The sequence below is a fragment of the Callithrix jacchus genome, chromosome 4, assembly GCF_049354715.1.
Source record: "Callithrix jacchus isolate 240 chromosome 4, calJac240_pri, whole genome shotgun sequence".
NCBI classification, from domain to species: Eukaryota; Metazoa; Chordata; class Mammalia; order Primates; family Cebidae; genus Callithrix; species Callithrix jacchus.
This window is the reverse complement of record NC_133505.1, coordinates 137,416,466-137,440,157: the sequence shown is the minus strand read 5'-3', so window position 1 is coordinate 137,440,157 and position 23,692 is coordinate 137,416,466. Positions and strand designations below refer to the sequence as shown.

General features: G+C 40.1%; 1 long non-coding RNA gene across 1 annotated transcript; it reads left to right on the top strand.

Moving 5' to 3' along the window:
• Nucleotides 1-3,541: 3,541 nt before the first annotated feature.
• Nucleotides 3,542-22,661, top strand: LOC128931821 (uncharacterized). The gene is made up of 5 exons (XR_008480826.2): nt 3,542-4,187; nt 11,233-11,292; nt 13,371-13,893; nt 17,545-17,637; nt 17,726-22,661. It is a non-coding gene; the product is annotated as an uncharacterized LOC128931821 (long non-coding RNA).
• The last annotated feature ends 1,031 nt before the right edge of the window (nt 22,662-23,692 follow it).

Genomic DNA, 23,692 nt, shown 5'->3' with positions numbered 1-23,692 from the left:
TATCTATCTTGTCATACTCCCAACACATGAACCCACCTGGAACCCACTTCTTGGGAGTATGGAACCCATGGGTTGGGAGTATGACAATCAAGAGAAACTCTCAAAATGAAGAGAACATTGAGGGTGATGGCATCAGGAGTCCATGTATTAGCACTATTTTTTTTTTTTTTTTTTTTGGTTTTTGAGACAGGGTCTCTCTCTGTCACATAGGCTAGAGTACAATGACACAATCAGGCCTCACTGCAGCCTCAACCACATGAACTCAAGCTTTCCTCCCACCTTAGCACTCCTGAGTAGTTGGACTGCAGGCAGGCATGTCATGCCTGGCTTATTTTTTTTTAATTCTTTTGAGAAACAGGGTCTCTCTTTGTTGCCCAGGTTTGTCTTGAACTCTTGGGCTGAAGTAATCCTTGGCCTCCCAAAGTGCTGAGATTGCAGGTATGAGCCACTGTGCCTGGTCTATTAGCGCCTTTCTTAAGCACCACAGTAAGCCCTGGAGGTTCTACACTCTGTTTTGCTAAGCAAGGTGGTATTGCTTAGGTATGTGCTTCCTCTCACCTCTGGGAAGTTGTATTGCCTGGCTGACTGATTCATACAAAGGCACAAAGGAAAAAAGAGGAATGGTGGCTCAAAAGTTGACTGTAAGAGAACTGCTTCCTAAAGTCCATGACTCTACCGGAAGAATAATGCGACATATTCCTCCTCCCATCCACCCTCATTCTCCTGTGATTTCCTTAGCATAGGCCCTCATCAGCTCCTGTTCACCCATTGCAAAATTTCTAACTGGCCTCCCTCCTGCTGGAGTCTGGCCAGGCGGTGTGTGCATCTGCACAGGAGCCCTATTTTCCATCATAAATAGGAATTTGTTGTTTCCCCTTACAAATTTCTGATAAAGTCCATTACCTATGAGGTGGAGCCCAAATCCTAATCTTCAGGTCTCCAGTTTCATCCTCTATAGTTTCTTCTCTACAATTCTGACCTCCATCTTCCTATAGGTCACATTAAACTTCCCATTCCATAACATTCTCTTTTGCACTCAGCCAATTTCAGACTAACCATTTCCAATGACAGCCCATGAACACCAGGCTGCTTTTGAGTGTAATTTATGTGGCTCATTTATCATGTATCTGGGTCCCACATTCCAAAGGTCCTACCTTTGCTGTAAAGCTGCCAGTGTTACCTCTATTTTCTCCTTTTCTCTCATTCTCTTAGTGATTTTAACAGAGGGCTGTGGCTTCCCACGGTGTGAGCTTTTTCCTCTTGACGCTGAATACTATTTGCCATATAAGGTATCACTGAACAACCTTGAGGCACTGCCTTCTCTTCATGAGTTGGCAGTATTGCTCTTTTTTTACTCCCTAAAGAATTCGTTTTCCCGGTTTATGGATAACACATTTTCTTCCTTTATTTAGCTTCTCTGCATCCTTATTTTTTATCCGCATGCCAAAAAAAAAAAAAAAAAAAAAAACCCTCCAAAGAAATGATTACTCATTAACTCTGTAATCTGGTCATGGAGCACTGAAAGACCATTCTAAATTTAGTCTTTGTTGGACTGAGAGAAGGCATCAATTTTGAGGGCATTCACATGTTCTATTGTCCCCCCATGCCCTCTAATTCAGAACTGAATCTGTCTCCTTCTGGATGTCTCTGCCCTTTAGGGTTATTTTAAATATTTGTTGAAGGAGAAGGAGCCCAGAGCATTCATCTTCTCTTATTGATTCTCTGATGCTCTTCTATGTGGATAATTTTCAAAAATCCATTTCTCTGACAAGCTCCAGACTCCTATCTCACAATCTACTGGGCATTTCCACCAAGATATCCTGGTGGGACTTAAATTTTAATGTCTAAAAACAAACTTGCACCATCCATACAGCACGTGAACTATCCTCCAGAGAAATGTAGATCTACTGATGAAAGCATCTTGGTCATAATTATCTAGACAATTTCATCAGCCACATCCTTGCTCAAAAATTACTTCGAGGCTAGAAATTAAATAATGAACTTGATATTTAAAGCACTCTAGGACTGACCCTGTCTTTGCAACTTCATGCTCCCCTCTTTGCCCCAAGCAGTCCTTCATTATGGTTAGGCATATATTTGTATTACAGAGAAGATTTCTTTACTAAATTTGTTCAACCAATATTTCTGCAGAAATGTCCTCCTTTCTCCAATCTGAACACTGCAATGAAATCACTAAAGGCTTGACCTCTCAGTCCATGGAATTGTCCTGATCCCCTGAAGTGCCCTTTATATATATACCTTTAGTGCATATTATATGTATTATAACCTCTTTCTCCAAGAGGATTTAATATGATATAAAAATTATTGTAAAATTAATGATGAAGTTAAAAGAAAACTGTTTATAAAGAGCAGGAAGAGATGTTAACAGATAATCTGAGGCGGAATGCTTGCTAAATGTGGCTGACTTTCTAAGCAGCTGAGCCAAACCACACTGTGCATTGGGGTTACATCACCCTGATTTTATACTTTAATTTTTAGAAAAAGGAAGCCTATGAAAAAGCTTTGCAGAGGGTGACGTTTTTCTAGAACAAAACCTCACAACACATTTACAATGTGAGTCTTTTTTTTCATTGGTAAATCTGACTCACAATGAAAAAGGCAAAAAGGTGCTTCTTGCATGAAATCTGGTGTCAACCCTTTATACAAAATATAGCGCGACATGGGAGAGTTGAGATCGTGTGATTCTGAGACTTCACTTTCTGATGATCTAGCAATACCAAGATAGAGCTTGGAAAACCTAAATGAATAGGTGGTTTGCTTGGCTATTCGACTCTCATATTGGATGTAAGGGAGGTTTTGAATTACAGTTGGTTTCTCTGACAAGTACTCTTCTTGCATAAAGTCTATGTTGCTGAGAAAAGGGCAGAATCTTAGCTCCTCCCAGGATGGCCAGGAAGGGTTGCTCTGGGCTCTCCAAGGGCTTGGCAAAGTAGCTCAGCTCTTGGATATGCCTACATTCTTCAACATCCCATTTGAATTTCTTGGTGACCAAACAATTGTGCATTCTAGAGTGCATATATTTATATTTTGCCTGTTACTGAGCTGTGGTAGCTTAGTTCTCTTTTGATGTAGTTTATTCTGATTAGCTTTGTCACTGTTTCACTACTCAGCATGAAAACAAGATGAAACTCCATTTGTAGGTAGGGAGGTGAAATTGATGATCCATTAAATAAACAATAAAAGTGTTCATTGAAATCGTGAGAAAAGAGAGAAACATGTGCTTGGAGACCAGATGCACAGAAGGCAGCGTTGTCATTTTGTTGTGAAAATTTAAAAGCCAGAGTTGTATTCTACCCAGACAGTGCAGCCCACTTGGATAACCAGAAATGAAGCCAACTCTCTCCTCCTCCTCCTCTAAAAAAAAAAGCAAAGAAAATCTTTATAAGAACATGAAATTCTACCTATAAAATTATTACAACAATTTTATATATGTGAGTTTATATAAAAAGATTAGAAATGAAGATAGAGAAAATTAAAATTTATATTGAATTAAATTTTATTAAAATGCTGGAATTGTGGGCCAATTATTTCTGGTCTTAACATTTGTTTGCTTGTTGAGATAATGCTTAACGCTACATAAAAATGTTAAAGAACTATCGCTCTTCTCCTGTTCAGTTAGTTGGATGAGACCCAGTGTCAACTTTAATGCCTTTATTAAAAACTCCCAACGGGAGCTAATACTAGACATTCTTGTCTCTTCACATCCAGTGGAAAGACGGAACCAAGACAAAGAGGGGACCGTGTTTGCCCTCTTCTTCTGTTGCTCTCTAAATGACATCCTTTCTCTCGGTAGGGTCCTAATACTCTCACAGGATCTGATGCTGGTTACCTGGAGGATATTTTTCCTCCTTTCTCCCACCTCTTCCCACCCCAGGGCTCACAGGTGCATAAACTTTGTTTTCTGGTGCTTTTGATATTACAGTTGGCCCTTGAACCACACAGGTTTGAACTGCACAGGTCGACTTATACGTGGATTTTTTTCCACAAAAGTTATCTTGAGTGTGCCTGCCTCTCTGGCCTTCCCTTTTCCATCCTCCACCTCTTCCACCTCTGTCACCTCTGAGAGAGCAATACTCACCCCTGTCTTCTCCTCTTCCTCAGCCTACTCAATGTGAAAACAGTGAGGATAAAGACTTTTATGATGATCCACTTCCAGTTTATAAATAGTAAGTTTATTTTCTCTTCCTTATGAGTTTTTAAATAACATTTTCTTTCTCTAGCTTAAATACAGTATATAATATATATAACATACAAAATATGTGTTAATTGACTGGTTACATGGTCAAAAAGGGTTCCAGTCAACAGTAGGCTCTTAGTGGTTATGCTTTTGTGGAGTCAAAAGTTACACATAATATATATATATTTTTTGAGACAGAGTCTCGCTTTGTCACCCAGGCTGGAGTACTGTAGCACCATCTCACTGCAACTTCTGCCTCCTGGGTTCAAGCGATCCTCTCACATCAGCCTCCTGAGTAGCTGGAATTACAGGCACATGGTGCCACACCTGGCTAATTTTTGTATTTTTAGTAGAGACAGGGTTTCACGATGTTGGCCAGGCTGGTCTTGAACTCCTGACCTCAAGTGATCCACCTGCCTCCACCTCCCAAAGTGCTGGGATTACCGGTATGAGCCACTGTGCTTGGCCTTACCTGGATTTTTGATTACCAGAGGGTTTGGTGCTCTTAACTCTTGCATTGTTCAAGGCTCAATCAGTAATAACAATAGTTAATCCAGTAATTCCATGGTCTGATGTCCCAGGATTATTCTCTGTTCTTTCTTTGTTATTTCTACTTCTGATAAGGTGACTATGTTGGAAATGACATGACATGGCTGAGAAAACACAGGGACATAATGTGTCCTACATATTGTTGTGAAGTTGGTGCACATCCATTACTGAGAAACAGAAAAGTGATTGTGGGAGTATGCTTCTTGGTACTCTAACCATTTTAAGATCAACCTAGAAGAACATACATGATTGGATAGTTATTTATTTTGCTAACAGGACTCCCAGCCTTGGTTTCCCTCAGATCTTACCTCCAGATGACTGTGGGGAGATCTTCTGGACCTCTCAGTGCTTTCTCCTCAGTGGCCTCCTCAGTCTAGCGGAGCTGATGCTCTCTGTCCTTCAAATGGGCCACTCATTCCTTTGCCTTTGTGATTTCCTCTGCCTGAAACATTCTACCCCTGGGTGCCCAAGTGCTTGATTTTCTTTCACTTTCTAAGTGTGATCTCAGCAACACTTTCTATATTCACCTAACATAAAATAATCTTTGTTTGTGTCCTCTCTGTCCCATTACCCTATTCCACTTTTGGCCATGTCTGAGAGCATGCATTTAATGCTTCCTTCCTGTCTCCAGGCCCCCCCTAGCATGGGCTCCTTTCTGTCTGGTTAACTGCTGATTTCCAGCTCTTTACAACAGTGCCGGGCAGATGGAAAGTGCTCAGTAAATATTGGTTGAATGCTGAGTGATTGCATAAATATAGGAGGCTCACCTAAATGTGGGTTACTCTCAGATAAGTGGAAGTCTTCAACTGGGCAGAGGATATAACTGTTCCTTTTTTTATCTTATTGGAGAAGGTTCACAAATATATAGCTTTAGTAGACAAGGAGATGCAGAATAAAGATGTAGCTGGAATAAAGCCCAAGAGATCATGAAAATGAGCTTTGTGAGCACATGAATAAATGTAGAACAAGGGAAAGATAATTTTATTTAGAATATAAAATAACTTACAGAATAATAACTAGAGTCCCAACCAGTCTGACCCATAGATGTCTTCTGAAAATGTTCTCTCTTTAGTCTTGCCCCAGGCCTTTCAATACATATTCATTAGAATAAATTACCAAAAGAAATGTTCGGAGGCATAAGATATAGACTTCAGCTTTTTTTCTCTTTCTGAAAGAGGTAGGCAGGCCTGGTCTCAAACACAGTTATAAAGTGTGTCTTTACTGCTTGAATCTTTTCGGAATTTCCATGTCAGTGCCCAATTTTGGCCACTGCTTCTAGACACCAACCCATTTCTTTTATGATCCTTCTCCTTTCAATACTTTCCTCTGTTCAGTAGCTTAACACCCGGCTGAACCAATCAATGTTGGGATCAGTTTTAGGGTAGAAAGGGGAAGTGTAGTTATTAGTCACTTCTCCAACTGTATGGTTAAGAGCTGTAAATGTCCTGAGAGTTTATCCTACTTCCAAACTTAGGAGTTAGCCTTTTTCTTATTTGATGAATATTGGCAGAAGACATGAGACTTCTGGGTCAGAGCTAAAAAATTTTAGTATGGTTGGGTGCGCTGGCTCATGCCTGCAATCCCAGCACTTTGGAAGGCTGAGGCACATGGATCACGAGGTCAGGAGTTCAAGACCAGCCTGGCCAAGATGGTGAAACACTGTCTCTACTAAAAATACAAAACTTAGCTGGGTGTGGTGGCACACGCCTGTGATCCCAGTTACTCAGGAGGCTGAGGCAGAGAATCGCTTAAACCCAGGAGTAGAGGTTGCAGTGAGCCGAGGTCGCACCACTACAGTCCAGCCTGGATGACAGGTGAGACTCTGTCTCAAAAAAAAAAATTATTGCAAAGGCAAAAGCAGTAGACAGAGCTTTGTGCCCCTGAGTTGCACACAGGGGATGTTGCACACAGGGGATGGCACACACAGGTGGGCCCAGATGGATGCCTGGACATGCAGTGAGTTGCATTACAGGAGAGGAACTCCAAACTTGGACAATCTGCCACTTTTGTAATAAGCAGAAGCAAGCTTGGTCTTTATCTTAGGAGAGATGTTGCCCTTGTTTCTCAAGGTGGAAAATCCAGCTCAGAGAAATGGCTTGGGTTGAGAGTGGTCAGGGCCTTGTATTCTTGGTGTATTCAGCAAGCAAATGCAGAAATTCTTAAGGCCAATAGTGGATTGCTTTTCCCAAGATGTACCACATGAAGTGTGAAGAGAACTGAGTTTTGATAGACACACATGGCAAAGAGGAGATGGAATGGTTGGGTAAGTAACACAGCAAAGACTGACAAATGTTTAAAGTTCTTTTTTAACACCAAGTAGAAAGATATTTGAGCATTTGGAAACTTGTAATTCTAAATGTTTTTTTCTACACTCATATTCACAGTAAGAAAAATTTTCCTTAGCAGAATTTAAAAAAAGTTTAATTTCTGAATATCTTAAATTCAGATCATGGAACTTTCTTCAAATCTCTCAGCTTATGTCTTTGTCATTGCCCCTGCTATAGATCTGCTAAATAGCAGAATAAGCATATATATTTATTTTGGTATTTGGGGTACACATCAGAATCTCAACATTGTATTCTTGGTGGTGCCTCAAAACTGGCAAATATACCACATTCGTTTGCCTGCTGAGTCACTTCAGCCCTTCTTTGATGTCTTGGCATCTGCCAACATCTTCTATGTCAGGATCTCATTGAACCTGAGGAGGTATGTTTTGCGATGTCAATTCACTGCGTAAGAGGAATTCTTTTGAAGATAATGACAACTTTTAATTATGGACTATTTAAACAGAAGTGCTTAGAATTGAGAAGAAACTTAGAAGTCATGTAGTTTATCCTTCCACACATCATGATACCACTCAAAAAGCTTATCCAAATCTGTTAGATTCTTCTGAGGAGAGTGAGCTCACAACTTCCTGAAGTGGTCTACTGTACTCCAGTAATTGGGAAATTCTTCCTCACACCACACCAAAATATACTGCCCTAACACTTTGGCATTTGGAGACATCCAGATATTCATGCTATCTTGATGGTCCATGCTACCATGATATTTATGGCTATATTTTTCTAAAAGCTCTGTGCTTTATCAAGACCTCTTAAAATGTGCTTAGAACCAGACAAAATAGGGAAGTGACAACCTGGCTAGCCAAAAATATGGAGAAACTGTGATATCCCTCAGGCAGGATAATCTACTTATTCTAAAATAGTCTTTATTTGCATTTTTTGTTTTGTTATTGTTGTTGTTTCTTTGTGGTAACAGCAATATTGGGCATATCGACAAGAGATTAATTTAAACTCCCGAGTTTTTCTCACATGAACTGTTGTGAACACCTGATGTTAAATCTCTTTCTCTCTATGTATACACATCCTATTGCTTTTATTTCTCGGGAGAACCCTGACTAACACAGTAGCTGTAGATGTACTGCCTTCTTTCTATGGCATTCAGTGAAAAGTCTATTAAAATAGCAGGTCAGCTTCTCCCATGAGTAGGTGACTGTATTAGTCAGTGTTCTCTAGGGGGATGGATCTAATAGGATAGATTTATATATAAAGGGGAGTTTATTAAGGAGTATTGACTCACAGAATCAGAAGGTGAAGTCCCATAATAGACTATCTGTAAGCGGAGGAGCAGGGAAGCCAGTCTGAGTCCCAAAACCTCAAAAGTAGGGAAGCTGACAGTGCAGCCTTCAGTCTGTGGCTGGAGGCCTGAGAGCCCCTAGCAAACCACTGGTGTAAGTCCAGGAGTCCAAAAGCTGAAGAACTTGGAGCCTGATATTGGAGGGCAGGAAGCATCCAGCATGGAAGAAAGATGAAGGCTGGAAGACTCAGCCAGTTTCGTCCTTCCACATTCCTCTGCCTGCTTTTATTCTAGCCACACTGGCAGCTGATTAGATGGTGCTCACCAAGATTGAGGGTGGGTGGGCCTTTCCCATTCCACTGACTCAAATGTTAATCTTCTTTACAACACCATCATAGACACACCCAAAAACAATCCTTTACATTCTTTAATCCGATCAAGTTGACACTCAGTATTCATCCCAGTGACCTTATTATTTATTGCCCCAAAGGAGATGCTCTTGAGAGTGAAAGGGGAAGCTATTAATAATTTGCTGGTAAAAGAGGTGTAACCTGGGATGTCACAGGCAATTGGCACATATGGCCAATCTGCTAATAGAGCATTAAAGCCATGTGATAATGCTGCCCAATGCAAACTTTGAAGTGCTAATACTGGTAACTGACAGACTGACATTTTGTGGGAGTGAGCAGGGGAATGGTGATTAGTACAGTCTAATTCAGTGAGCACATCAGCTCCATTGGCTTGTTAGCTGGAAAATGTTCTAGCACCATCTAGATTCGACTCTTACAAGCACTTAACTGTCTTCATCACTGGGGACTATCACAAAGTATAGAATTCACAGATATGGAACATTTTGACTAGTATCACTTGACTGGCCACTCACTCATGTTGTTTTCAAAAGTGGGATGCCTGGTTACTTTGCTGAGCCTGTGAGATGATGAATGGGAAGGGTTGATGGTGACAGCTTAGAGGAGACCCAAGACCCAGAGGGTGCTCTGCATTACAAACTCACCTCCGCACACCTTTGAGGTTTCAATTAACATGATTTTTCATTTCATAGAAATTTTAGCCACTCATAACTACTTTAAACTGATTAAATCTCATGATTAGATTAATTCTACTTCCCTGTCCTCTGTGAGCAAAGGAGCTGCTTAGGGGTGAGGGGAAGAAGAGAGTGAGAAGATACTCATGGAGAGGTTGTGAAAACTGATAGTGAATTGGAAAATGTGGGGCTTTCTGAAGGAGTGCAGGGTAAGATAAGGTGTTGCTGTGCAGGGCTTTGTGAAATTTGAGAGCCTTGGTCTATAGTCCGTTCACAGATTATTTGCAATCAAAGTAGAGATAAGAGATGAGGATTTTAAAAAGTAATAAACTTTACTTTTCAGTTTAGTTTTAGGTTTAGCAAGATTGAGCATAAAATGAGAGAGTTCTGATATATTCCTCCCTCTCCCTCAAAATGGACACCCTCCCTCACTATGGACATCCTGCCGCACAGTGGTACATTTGTCACAGTCAATGAACTGACGCTGACACCTCATTATTGCTGGGAGTCCATCGTTAACATTAAGGCTCACTCTTGGTGTTGCACATTCTGTGGGTTTAGATGAATGTATTATGACATGTATCCACAATTACAGAATCCTACACAGTTGTTTCACTGCACCCCAAATCCCCTCTGCTCCACCTATTCATACCTTCCTCTCCACTAGATCCCAACAACTACTAATATTGTTATTGTCTGCATAGATTTGCCTTTTGTAGAATGTCTTGGAGTTACATAAAATGTAGCCTTTTCAGATTGGGTTCTTTGACTTAATAACATGCATTTAGGTTTCCTCCATGTCTTTTCACGGCTTGTTAGCTCATTTTTTTTTTTTTTAGTGCTGAATATTTTGTTGTCTGCAGGTACCAGTTTATCCATTCACTTACTGAAGGAAATCTTGGTTGCTTCCAAGTTTTGGCAAGTATAAAGCAGCTGTAAGCATTCGTGTGCAGGTTTTTGTTTAGACATATGTTTTAAATTCATTTGTGGAAATATCAGAGAGCAGAATTGCTGGATCAAACGGTAAGACTGTGTTTCATTTTGGAAAAAAACTGCCAAACTGTCTTCAAAGTGGCTGTACCAGTTTGCATTCTCACCAGCAATGAACGAGAGTTCCCACCACACCACATCCTTGCCAGCATTTGGTGTTGTCACTGTTTTGGATTTTGGCCTTTCCAACAGCTGTGTAGTGATACCTCATTGTTGTTTTAATTTGCAATTCTCTAATGACGTGACGTTGATCATCTTTTCTTGTGCTTACTTGCCACCTTTATCTTCTTTGGTGAAATGTTCGTTCAGGTTTTTTCCCATTTTAAAAATCAGGTTGTTTGCTTTCTTATTGTTGAGTTTTAAGAGTTCTTTGTATATTTGGATAACAGTCTTTTATCAGACGTTAGACTTTTTATATAACGTTTTCTTTATTATTGATTTTTCTTCTGGGTTATGCATCCCATTGATTAATTATGATTAAGCAACCACAAATCTCAACTTTGTCTGCTGCGATGTAAAGGGGAGGTAGAGCTGAGTTTGCCAAATTTAAAAATGTTTTGCAAAAAAGGGAATGGATATGGTTAAAAGGAGGATGAAACAGGGAAAATGAAACAAGTTAGGCTTTTAATAAATCCCTTGTTAAAATAAAATTGCCTCTCTAATAAAGCACATGGCAGCCTTTGTGTGTGTGTGTGTGTGTGTGTGTGTGTGTGTGTAACATTGGAAAACCATAGTTTTCTGTCCTGATTTAGACTGGGATCTTTTCAATTCTTTCTGAGGTATTCTCAAGGGAGTTTCTGTGAAGCAGGTTTTCGATCAACTTGCAAGATTAGTTTTGCCCAAGTTTAACTAAGTTACGCTTTCTCTTCTATCTCAGCAGAAGCATATTTGATTGAAAGCTGAAACAGACCAAATGTGGGATGTGCTTTTTAAGAAGGTAGGTTTGAGATGTTAAGAAATTAGTTTTATAGTTTTAAACAGTTTCACATTTAAACACCAAAATGTTTGAGTACTTGGGCTTTCATTTGGATAATTAGACTATCGTGATCTATCTTTCTTCTCAACACCTGAGCATGTGGGGCCTGGAGTATAAATTTGACAGTTACAATTTAATGATTTATTTTTCCAACACATTGTCTTGTGCCATTATTTAACTTTCCAAGTTTTCCTGCTTAATCTCTACAACTGAAAGAAAAACTCTTGTGAATTAGGGTTCTGCAGAAAAGCAGAGCCGATAATATAGATATATGCATGCATAGATAGAGAGAGATTTATTTGAAAACGTTGGCTCACAGAATTGTGGCAACTGGCAAGTCCAAAAATCTGTAAGGCAGGCTGGATAGCTGGAAATTCAGTTAAGAGTTTATGCTGCAATCTTGAGTCTGAAATCTGCAGGGGAAGCCAACAGACTGGAAACTCAGGCAGAATTTCTATGCTGTGGTCTTGAGGCAGAATTCCTTCCTCTTTTGGAAACCTCAGTCTTTGTTCATCAGGCCTTCAACTGATTGGATAAGGCTCATCCACATTACGAAGGATAATCTGCTTTATGAAAAGTCAACTAATTGTAAAGGTTAATGACATCAGAAACATACCTTTACTGCAACATCTAGACTAGTGTTCGACGAAACAGCTGGGTACCATAGACTACCCAAGTTGACACATAAAACTAACCATCCCATCTTGAAAACAGGAATTGTAGCCTCTACTTCTTTGTGTTCACCATTGTTTATTGTCTACTGAGTGAGTACATCCTGAGTACAGTAGCACCCCCTTATCTGTGGAGGATATGTTCCAAGACCCCCAAGTAGATGTCTGAAACTGTGGATAGTAACAAGCCCTACATATACTATATTTTCTTCCCATACCTACATACATATCTATGACAAAGTTTAATTTATAAATTATGCACAGTAAGAGATTAACAGTAATACCTAACAATAAAACAGAACAGTTATAACAATAGATTAAAATAAAATTTATGTGAATGTGATCTCTCTCTCTGTCTCAAATATCTTAAGATTTTCAGATCACAGGTAATTAAAACCACAAAAAGCAAATTCTGATTTACTACTGTAAATTGACAGTGGTTAAGTAAATATTGAACTTAGGTATAGTACATTAATTTATCTTCTGAAAATTATATGCATAGATTCTTATATGAATATGCCAGTGATATCCAGTATAATTTTAAAATATTAAATGTACAGATAGGAAATACCAACACTGATGCTTAAAAAATTAACCTCAAATAGAGAAATGGAAATGGGAAGAGCATGAGCAATTGCAGGTGGTAAAAACAGTGAGGAGACCTACCTGCCTTGAGGGAGGTGTGTGTGGGAATGCTTGAAGTAAAACTGACTACGTGGAGGTTGCAATACTGTGGAAGCCACTGGTTATCAAGTGAAAAGATTTTTGCCTAAATGCATGGTGGCCACCGAAGTATTTTGAGCAGGAAAGTGATATAATGACAGTTTTTTAAAAAATGTAATCTGGGTCAAATGGAATTTCTATTTCTAAGGCCTTGAGGAATCGCCACACCGTCTTCCACAATAGTTGAACTAATTTACACTCCCACCAACAGTGTAAAAGTGTTCCTATTTCTCCACATCCTCTCCAGCATCTGTTGTCTCCAGATTTTTTAATGATCGCCATTCTAACTGGCGTGAGATGATATCTCAATGTGGTTTTGATTTGCATCTCTCTGATGATCAGTGACGATGAGCATTTTTTCATATGATTGTTGGCCTCATATATGTCTTCTTTCGTAAAGTATCTGTTCATATCCTTTGCCCACTTTTGAATGGGCTTGTTTGTTTTTTTCCTGTAAAGACTATAAATCGTTCTACTATAAGGACACATGTACACGAATGTTCATTGCAGCACTGTTTACAATAGCAAAGACCTGGAATCAACCCAAACGTCCATTGATAATAGACTGGATTGGAAAAATGTGGCACATATACACCATGGAATATTATGCAGCAATCAGAAATGATGAGTTTGTGTTGTTTGTAGGGACATGGATGAATCTGGAGAACATCATCCTCAGCAAACTGACACAAGAACAGAAAATGAAACACCGCATATTCTCACTCATAGGTGGGTGATGAAAAATGAGAACACATGGACACAGAAAGGGGAGTACTAAACACTGGGGTCTATTGGGGGGAAAAGGGGAGGGCCAGTGGGAGGGGGAGGTGGGGAGGGATAGCCTGGGGAGAAATGCCAAATGTGGGTGAAGGGGAGAAGAAAAGAAAGCACACTGCCATGTGTGTACCTACGCAACTGTCTTGCATGCTCTGCTCATGTACCCCAAAACCTATAATCCAATAAAAAATTTAAAAAAAAAATGTAATCTGTACCTGTTTAACAGTATTTGGAGCAGAAGTAAATGAGGCAAACTGTGCCAGTTTATGTCCTCCAAGAAGCAGATGCTAAGACAGAGTTAGACACGTGAAAGGTTTCTGGAGGAGAGTACCTGTGAAAGATGAAAAGGAATGGAGCAGCAAGAACCTGGGGAACTGCACTGTCTCACAGGGTGGGTAGCCAGTAGCCACATGGGACTGTGGCATTGAACATTTGCAATATGACCAGGTTGAGTTGAAATGTACAAAAAAGGCTCTGGATTTACAAAACTTAGTATCAAAAAACAAAAACAACCCCCACCCCCACATGTATGAGAATGTAAAATATCTCCTAAATGACTTCTAAAATATTGGCTGTAGGTTGAAATAATATTTGAAAATAAAATATACCATTGGCAAGTATAAATGGTTATGCCTAAAATTTATTTTGCTTATTTCTTTTTACTTTTACAACGTGGCTACTTTGAAAATTTAAAATTATGTGTATGGCTTACTTTATATTTCTGAGTTAGTTTGGCTTCAGACCAAATTGTTGGTCTGATACTCATGAAAAGAGAGAGGGAAAAAAGATTAGGGAGGGAGAGTTGGCAGCACAATTCTAAGAAAGTTTTGGCCAAGCAATGGGGAGTCTCTGTTATGGTTTGGCTGTGTCCCCACCCAAAATGTCATCTTGAATTGTAATCCAAATTGTAATCCCCACATGTTGGAGGCAGGACCTTGGGAGAGGTGATGAGATCATGGGGGGGGGTGGATCTCCCCTATGCTAGTCTCAGGATAGTGAGTGAGTTCTCACAAGATCTGATGGCTTGGTAAGGGGCTTTTCCCCCTTTCACTTGGCACTTCTCTCTCCTGTCCCCATGTGAAGAAGGCCATGTTTACTTCCCTTTCTGCCATAATTGTAAGTTTCCTCAGGCCTCCTCAGCCATGCTGTACTGCAAGTCAATTACATTTCTTTTCTTTATAAATTATCCAGTCTTGGGAAATTCTTTACAACAGTATGAGAACGAACTAATACAGTCCTGAAGCAAAGGCTGGTCTTCAGAAGAATCCTTCATTCCCCAGGAATGGATCGACGCTAGTATCCTAACTATGCTGAGTCATTGGCTGGAACCATCTTGGGGAAAGAATGGCCTGGATGCTATAGCAGCAGTGGCTGCAAAGGGGCAACAGCCTGCGGCTGTCAGACAACTATGCAACCCACAGCGGTTTCTTTGGAAGGAGAGATGAGTACACCGAATTTTCAGGGCTACCTCCAAAACCAGCACAGACAGTTCCCAACTTATGGTGGTTTGACATGTGAATTTTTTCTGCCTTACAATGGTGCAAAAGTAACATTCATTCTGTACATTCCTTGATTTATGATGGGATTACCTCCGGATGAATTATTTTATAAGCTGAAAATATCCTAAATTGAAAACACAGTTAGACATAAGATACTTTCAACCTATCATGGGTTTACTGGGATGTAACACATTGTAAGTCAAGGAGCAGCTGTACTTCTTATAGTAATTCAGGTAACATCAGCTGGTTTACTTGCTAATGCTGTTAGGCCTGATGCCGTGCCTCTTTGATTATGTTTCCCGCCTTCCGTGTCTTATCTTGTGTGGCCCAGCCCCATTTGTGTGGAGAGCACCAACACTGAGTGCTACATGAGACCCATCCTCGGAAGCTCTGAAACTTCACTCTAAGCATGTTAACTTTCTAAGGCTCTGTGACGGGAAGTCAGACAAACTGCCTCTGGGGGCTAGGTTAATGTGATTGCTTTCTAAGGCTCTCCTGTGACACGACAGCTTGCTGTTCTGGAGCCATTACTCAGTCAAAGTTGAGATTGCTGACCCTTGAGGTCTTCTTTGATCCATCTTCTTTAAAAAAGACTAGTGAACTGAGAACACTAAAGAAGTTTGACGATTTTCATCCTAAATACTCAGTTTTAGAGATTATTCCCATAAAATGTATGCAACCTTTAAAAATGATTAGCCAGTCTTGGACAATCATGCACTGCATGAAGACATTTTAGTCAATGACAGACAGCTCTATGACTGTGGTCCCACAGATTATAATGGAGCTGAAAAATTCCCATCCCCTGGTGTCGTCACAGTCTTCATAACGTTGGAGTGCAATGGATTACTCATGTGTTTGTAACGGTGCTGATGTCAACAAACCTACTGTGCTGCCCGTCATTCAAACGTATGGCACATGCAATTATGTTCAGTGCATAATACTTCATCATGATAATAAATAGCTACGCTACTGGTTTACACATTTATTATCTTTTTTTTTTTTTTGAGACGGAGTTTCGCTCTTGTTACCCAGGCTGGAGTGCAATGGCGCAATCCCGGCTCACCGCAACCTCCGCCTCCTGGATTCAGGCAATTCTCTTGCCACAGCCTCCCGAGTAGCTGGGACCACAGGCATGCGCCACCGTGCCCAGATAATTTTTTGTATTTTTAGTAGACACAGGGTTTCACCAGGTTGACCAGAATGGTCTCGGTCTCCTGACCTCGTGATCCGCCCGCCTCGGCCTCCCAAAGGGCTGGGATTACAGGCTTGAGCCACTGCGCCCGGCCTATTATACTATTTTTTTATCATTATTTTAAAGTGTGCTTTTTCTACTTCTGTATTAAAAAGTTAACTGTAAAACTGCCTCAGGCAGGCCCTTCGGAGATATTACAGAAGAAGGTATTGTTATCACAGGAGATGATAGCTCCGTGCATGTTACTGAAGAGCTTCCCGTGGGAGGAGATATAGAAGGGGAAGACAATGATATTGATGACCCTGACCCTGTGTAGGCCTAGGTGAAAGTGTGTGTTTGTGTGTTAGTTCTTAAGAGAAAATATTTAAAACGTGTAAAAATGAAACTTAAAAAATAGAAAAATCTTATAGCATAAGAATATAAAGGCCAGGTGTGGTGGCTTATACCTGTAATCCCAGCACTTTGGGAGGCTGAGCTCAGGAGTTTGAGGCTGCAGTTAGACCTTGTCTCTAAACCAAACAGACCAACAAACAAAAAAGAATAAGGATTTAAAGAAAAATTATTTTCATACAGGTGTATTAAAAGGTGTACAATGTGTTTGTGTTTTAAGCTGTTATGACAAAAGAGCCAAAAGTTAAAAAAATTTAAAAGTTTATAAGGTAACAAAGTTATAGTATGCTAAGATTATTTAGTATTGAAGAAATACCTGTTTGAAAACAAAGTTAATGTAAGCTAAGTGTACAGTATAAAGTCAACAGAAGTACTCAGTAATGTCCTCAGCCTTCACATTCACCACCACTCACTCACTGACTCACCCAGAGCAACTTTCAGTCCTGCAAGCTTCATTCGTAATAAGCTAAGCGCCCTAGACAGGTATACCATTTTTAATCTTTTATAATGTATGTTCACTGTATCTTTTCTATATTTACATACATTCTGATACATACATAGTTTCCATTGTGTTTCGATTGCCTGCATTCTTCAGGGCAGTAACATGCTACACTGGTGTATAGCTTAAGAGCAATAGGCTAAGTGTGTAGCCTCGTATAGCCTAAGTGTGTAGATGGCTGGACCATCCATGTTTTTTAAAGTGCACTCTATGATGCTTGTACAGTGATGAAATCACCTAACAACACATTTCTCAGAATGTATCCCTATTGTTTCGGTTTTGGTTTTTATTTTTGAGGCAGCATCTTACTCTGTTGTCCAGGCTGGAGTGCAGTGGTGCCGTCTCGGTTCACTGCAGCCTTGACCTCCTAGGCTCAAGTGATCCCCCCACCTCAGTCACCTGTGTAGCTGGGACTACAGATGTGCAGCACCATGCCTGGCTAAGTTTTTTGTTTTTTTGTAGAGATGGGGTTTCGCCCCATTGCCCAGGCTGGTCTCTAACTCCTGAGCTCAAGAGATCCACCTGCCTTGGCCTCCCAAAGTGCTGGAATTACAGGTATGAGTCCTTTTGCCCATATCCCCATTGTTAAGTGATGCATGACTGCTTGATAGTTAAGGTCTAATGAGAAATATCTGTCCTCAAGGAGAATGCAATCAAGCTCACGTGCAAATGCAGGAGATGACGCTTTCTCTGAGAATGATCCTTTTGTGAAAAAGCAGAGTGATTGCAAAGGGGTGGGGAGAGATTTAGATGCCGCGGTTTGTGATGAAGCAATCAGTGCTGGTAAGAAGGTGATAACGAAAGTTATTTTTTAAAGGTACGTTAAAATGTAACAACCATTTTTGGTTTACTTCTGAATTGTCATTTGCTCTGTGTGTGTTGACAGTAAACCTCCAAAGAAGGAAAAATGCTTGTGCCACAGGTGAGAAGCCCCACTAAGTGAGTCCCCCTCCATAAAGACCGGGATTATTCTGTAAACCCACAAGAGCTTTCTTAGTCATTCAAACACTCTAAATAAAAATGCATATGGTGGGTTTTTTTTGCCTGTGTACATTTTCCACAAATTTTCAATCTGTCAATATGTGTTTTACTCTCTAAATAAGACAGTACAATTAATGAATAGCTATGAGTGTATTATTTGAAAATCTATCAGGCTCCATCACTTACAGCTGGCAGTGTGGACGTGGGTAAGTTATGTAATCTTTCTAAGCCTCAGTGTCTTCAACTGTACATTAGAATGTTTATATACATTTAGAAACTGTAGTACTTAAACCATGTTATTGTGAGAATTACTTGAGATAGTGCTTGTAAATTTTCAAGATTGTGACTATCATATACTAAGTGCTTACATCTTAGCTTGAGAATCAAGGTGACATACTGGCCTTCCAGTCAAACTTTCTACCTGTTATTCTTGTAATGAAACTTCCAGACAGACAGACAGGCACGTACTGCCAGCCTGGCTGCTTGTCCCCATCTCAGTGTCTGGATTGGCCTCCTCTTTTCCTCCTTATACAAATGACTCATCCTTCACAGCTGAGCTAAGTTCACCACCTCCCTGAAGCTTGCTACCCCTAACCTCTGTTTCACAGGGCTCCTCCTCTCCTGGAGCTGGTGAGAGGTCAAGTACGGATTCCCGATCTGGAAAACGGTGCAAGTCTGAAGAGGAGAAGTTTCAGATAGAGCCAGGCAGGTTGGTACAATGCTCGTCTCTTTGGGGAATGTTTCTTGGGGAGGAATGTGTGAATTTACACTTCAAAAATTCTGTAAAGTCAAAACTCTCTTTTTCTTGGCATTTGAACTTATCTCAAGTTAGAGGAAACTTCATGTTGGTCACATGTGTTACATTCAGGATTACTGGTCATTTTACATTTTGTGATCCTATGTGTCACCTAATGCACTTGTCATCTTTTGTCTTTTCAATATCAACTCTCTTTTCCTAACACCATTTCAAGTACTGTTAGAGGAATCTCCTGTTCTGTAGCCTTGGTGATAGTGTCCAGGAGCACGGGAAATAGGTTTAGACAGACGCGTTTTTGTTGGAACTTCGGTCTTGACAGAAAGACCTGAAGTTGGTTAGGGCCCCTCCTTCACAGCAGTAGTGGTGGTCGTGTGCGGACCAGACATCCTGTGGGCCATTCTGCACTTTGACTGCGAGGGCCCAGCCTTCAGGACCTCTCCTGCCCCATCGTGGTTCCCAAACCTGATCCTGCTGCTTCCTGTTCACTCTGCAACACCAGATAGTTGAATAATCTCTCTTTTTTTCCCCTTAAAATGTACAGATTTAGTTTCTTTCTCTTATGCAAAAGGACTTTGATAGTCCACTGTGGAAAGTAGTTTGCAGATTTCTCAAAGAACGTAAAGCAACTACCATTCAGCCTGGAAATCCCATTACTGGTTATATGTCCAAAAGAAATCATTCTACCAAAAAGACACATGCAATCACATGTACATTGCAGCACTATTCACGATAGAAAAGACATAGAACCAACCTAGGTGCCCATCAACAGTGGACTGGTGTAAGAAAATGTGGTATATATACACTGTGGAATACTTCACAGCCATAAAAAAGAATGATGTCATGTCTTTTGCAGCAACATGAATGCAGCTGGAGGCTTTTAAGTGAATTCAAACAGGAGCAAAAAAACCAAATATCACATGTTCTCACTTATAAGGGGGAGCTATATTTTGGGTACTCATGGATCTGAATATGGCAACAGTAGAAACTGGAGGCCTCTCAAGTCAGGAAGGAGGGAGTGGGGGAAGGGTGGAAAAACCAACTATTGGGTACTATGCTTAGTACCTGGGTGATGGGATGATTTGTACCCCAATATACCCTGGTAACAAACCCGCATCTGCACATAGAACTCCTAATCTAAAATAAAAGATGAAACAAAAGAACTTTGGCTGATAAGAATGATAGTAATCATAATTACCATTGTTTTTATAGCAAGAAGCTTACAATTACTGAGCCCATTCAATATGCCGAGCACTATTCCAAGTGTTTGACATGTATTAACTCCCTCATCCGCATAACCATCGAGGTAGGCACTATTGTCATTATCCTGATTTCCAGATGAAAGAAGCTGAAATGCAGAGAGATTTCTCAGGTTCATGTAGCTAATAAATAGCCGAGTCAGGATTTGAAACAACACAGTCTCTTAATGACATATTCAGAAATTTGTATCAGGGAATAGTATGTTAGGTAACAGACTTACAAGGAAATGCGAGGAGTTAGAGACTGGTTCTCAATATGAGATAGAGTAGAAGAAACTGAACATCCTATTAGTTTCTGTGTTGGTAATCCACCGGTTCATGGCTTGCAGTGATAAGATAGCGAAGTAAATGATTGCCTGTGGACAGTAAGTCTGTAATCGAAGATTCACTGACAGTTCCAGTGGGCCATGTTGTGACCACCGCAAAAAACAGTATGAAAGATGTGAAAAATCAATAGGTGCTTCTTCTGATAATGCTGAATGGCTTAAAGCAGAGAATGATAAGCTCAAATCTCTAAATTCTCAGTGTAAGCCATGGACTAAAACACAGGGATGTTCTATTACCATGATGAAAGAATTCATTATCTTGCAGCTGTCAGGCTACAATAATCAAAACCCACACTCAGATTTTGATGCTGAAGGGTGCTGAATTCCACATCAAGTAACTTTCCCACTAAGTATGCCACTTACATAGAATTGTAGACATTTGTCAGAAAAGAGGCGGTCCCTGGCCCTAAAAGGACTCCGATACCTGAGCAACCCATTCCGCACCTCTTATGGAGTTTCTGTTTCCCCCCCGCAAAAATCTCCCCTCTTTGGTCTGATAAGACATTTCTCTTTCTTGAAGATTCTATTGTTCTCTTGCCTGAGATAGTATCTTGAAAGATGAAAACTGTTCTCCACGTTCCCTACCTGTCTTACAGTTTACTTTGCCTAAAGGTCTAACTAAAAAATTCCAACATGGCCCGGAGACATATTACGAAGACACTCTTTGGGTAAGAAGGCTTATAACAATAAGAATAACAGAGCTTGACTAATTCTTCGGAGAAAAAAAAAATCTTTGGAGTATGTGCAGGAATGACCTTGTGTGGCCGTTAGGGGAGTGTAATCATATGTCTGCACAATTTTTTGATATGAATCATTTAGCAGATATTTTGCATCGAGAGCAAGACTGAGCAGCTCTATATGGTTTCAACAATTTGGCTGGTTAAACCCAAACTGGTTTCAACTCCGGACCACAAAATTGTGGGCCCAGTGATGATAAGAAGGAATGTATTCAAAACTTCAAGCAATGAAAAATACCGAGTGATCTGTGAACATCTTGTCTGACTATATACTAAGTATAACCCCCAAACAGTCTCAAATCCACTCCCTTTACCGAGATCTTTGGACTTACATTGATAAAGGAAATGCCATTTCTGGGATGGGCCATTTTTGGAAGACTGGGGATTCTGGTAGGAGAAACCACAGTTGAAAGGAGCTACCTGATTTCAGCGTTAACAAGAGGATTCAAGGGTGGCAGAGGCCGAGTAGCTTCACAAAAGACAATATCTCTTCACAGAGATAGAATGAGCATTATTTCCGTCATTGTCAGTAGTATCAGCATGCTAATATGAATGTTCTGACTCAAATAGATTTTCAATAGGGATATTGATATTAGGGTCACCGGGACCAAACTAGCCAGATTACACAGGACTGAGGACCAAAGGATAATTATTCCTAAAAATCTGCTTGCAATTTTTTTTTAACTTCTCATCCTTGCATGCTTGGTTAAATTGCTTGAGAATGAGACCTTGGCCTCAGTCAGTACACTGGGCTCAGCTACCTCAGTTTGTAAGTTTTAGGTAGTTCCACAAACAGAGAGCTCCTGCAAACTGCAAATTGTGCAGACTGAAGCAAAAGGACCCTGGAATGCACTGAGGAGGAGGAGGGTCTGTGTCCCTGTGTGTCACAGCTGGGGAATTGCATGTGACTTAGTTGGGCAGGTAGGGACTCTCTCTAGAACTGCTACATTGAAAGATGACTCAGGAATCCGGAGATGGAATAGATTCATTCATCTCAGTAGTGGTGATGGTGGTCTGTGGCTTAGGCTGATGCTGCTCTGTAACCTGATTCTGCTCTGTAACCTGCTAGGCTATAGGTAACCTGTAGCCTAGCAGGAATCCTTGGTTACTTCTTGTTTTCCAAATAAGGCTGTTATCTCCAGGCTTGCTTCAATTCCACGAGCTCTCAATCTTTGTATTAAACTACCTTGACACAAGAACAGAAAACCAAACACTGCATGTTCTCACTCAGGCGGGTGTTGAACAATGAAAACACATAGACACAGGGAGGGGAGCATCACACACTGGGGCCTTTTGGGTGGGGAGACTAGTGGAGGGACAGTGGGGGGTTTGGAGTCAGGGAGGGATAACATGGGGAGAAATGCCAGATATAGGTGGTGATGGGGATGGAGGCAGCAAACCACATTGCCATGTATGTCCCTATGCAAAAATCCTGCATGTTCTACACATGTACCTCAGAACCTAAAGTGCAATTAAAAAAATATATATATACACACATACACACACACACGAAAGAGAAAAACCCTGCCTTTTGCTTAAGATAGCCAGATTTAGGTTCTGTTGCTCCAACCAAAAATGCAGTTAATTAAATGCAAAAGATAATTTTAGTTTTTTAAACTTAAAAAATTATTGTAGTTGAAAGTGTCTCTCTTCCAAAGTTGAAAACTTTATTTTCTACTAAGAGGTCTTCAAATACTGTGGAGAATCAAGTTATCTTAGATCAACTGAATATTATTTTATATTTTTGGGCTTTCATGTTTCTAAATCTCACCTTTCCTCTTTCCCAGTACATCATCATACTCATCAGAGAATCACAAGCGCAGGATCATACATTTCTGTGTTATCACATTGTTGACAAAATTCCTTCTCAGAGGCATTAAAAAAAAGCTAAGTATTTACTTTCAGCTCTGGAAATGGAGTGTTTGAGTGGATTGATCACTTGTAATTTATAACCTCAAGTCTAATACTCATTAGTTCACCGCTTCAGTTGCTCCGTTCATGAAATGGAGAATTTCATAGCATATATTCTTATTCCAAACACATTCCTCATAATTCTTTTTTGAATTTTTAAAGAATCCATAGAGAAACATATAAATGTAATAAATGTCTCTACTCAAATGCATTGTACTAATCACATCAAAAGGATTGAGTCTGAATTTTCATGTTCGTATTTCCTTTCAGATACTTTATTACCTGTGAAATGTTTCCACATTTCTGCCTTATTTTAAGGATAAATGACAGACCTGTTTTCCTCAACCTTATCCTGAAGTATCTCTGAGAATCAAACAATAGGGAGGTATGTAATATTCAGATGTGCGACTCTCAGCTTCTTGTTGAATAACTTTCTGGGTTCAGTAAGAAACCTATGGACAAATAGTACCTTTTCTTTGCTTGCTTGCTTGTTGTTTTTTCTTCCTCCAGCTCTCTCTTCTTCTGTTTTCATCTTAAATTCCTCTTCTTGTATTTACTAGCTTGAACTGGAATATGGGTGTTTTCAATCAGTACAACAAATAAAAGCCATTTAAAAATGAATGGTATCATGCTTCTTTGGCT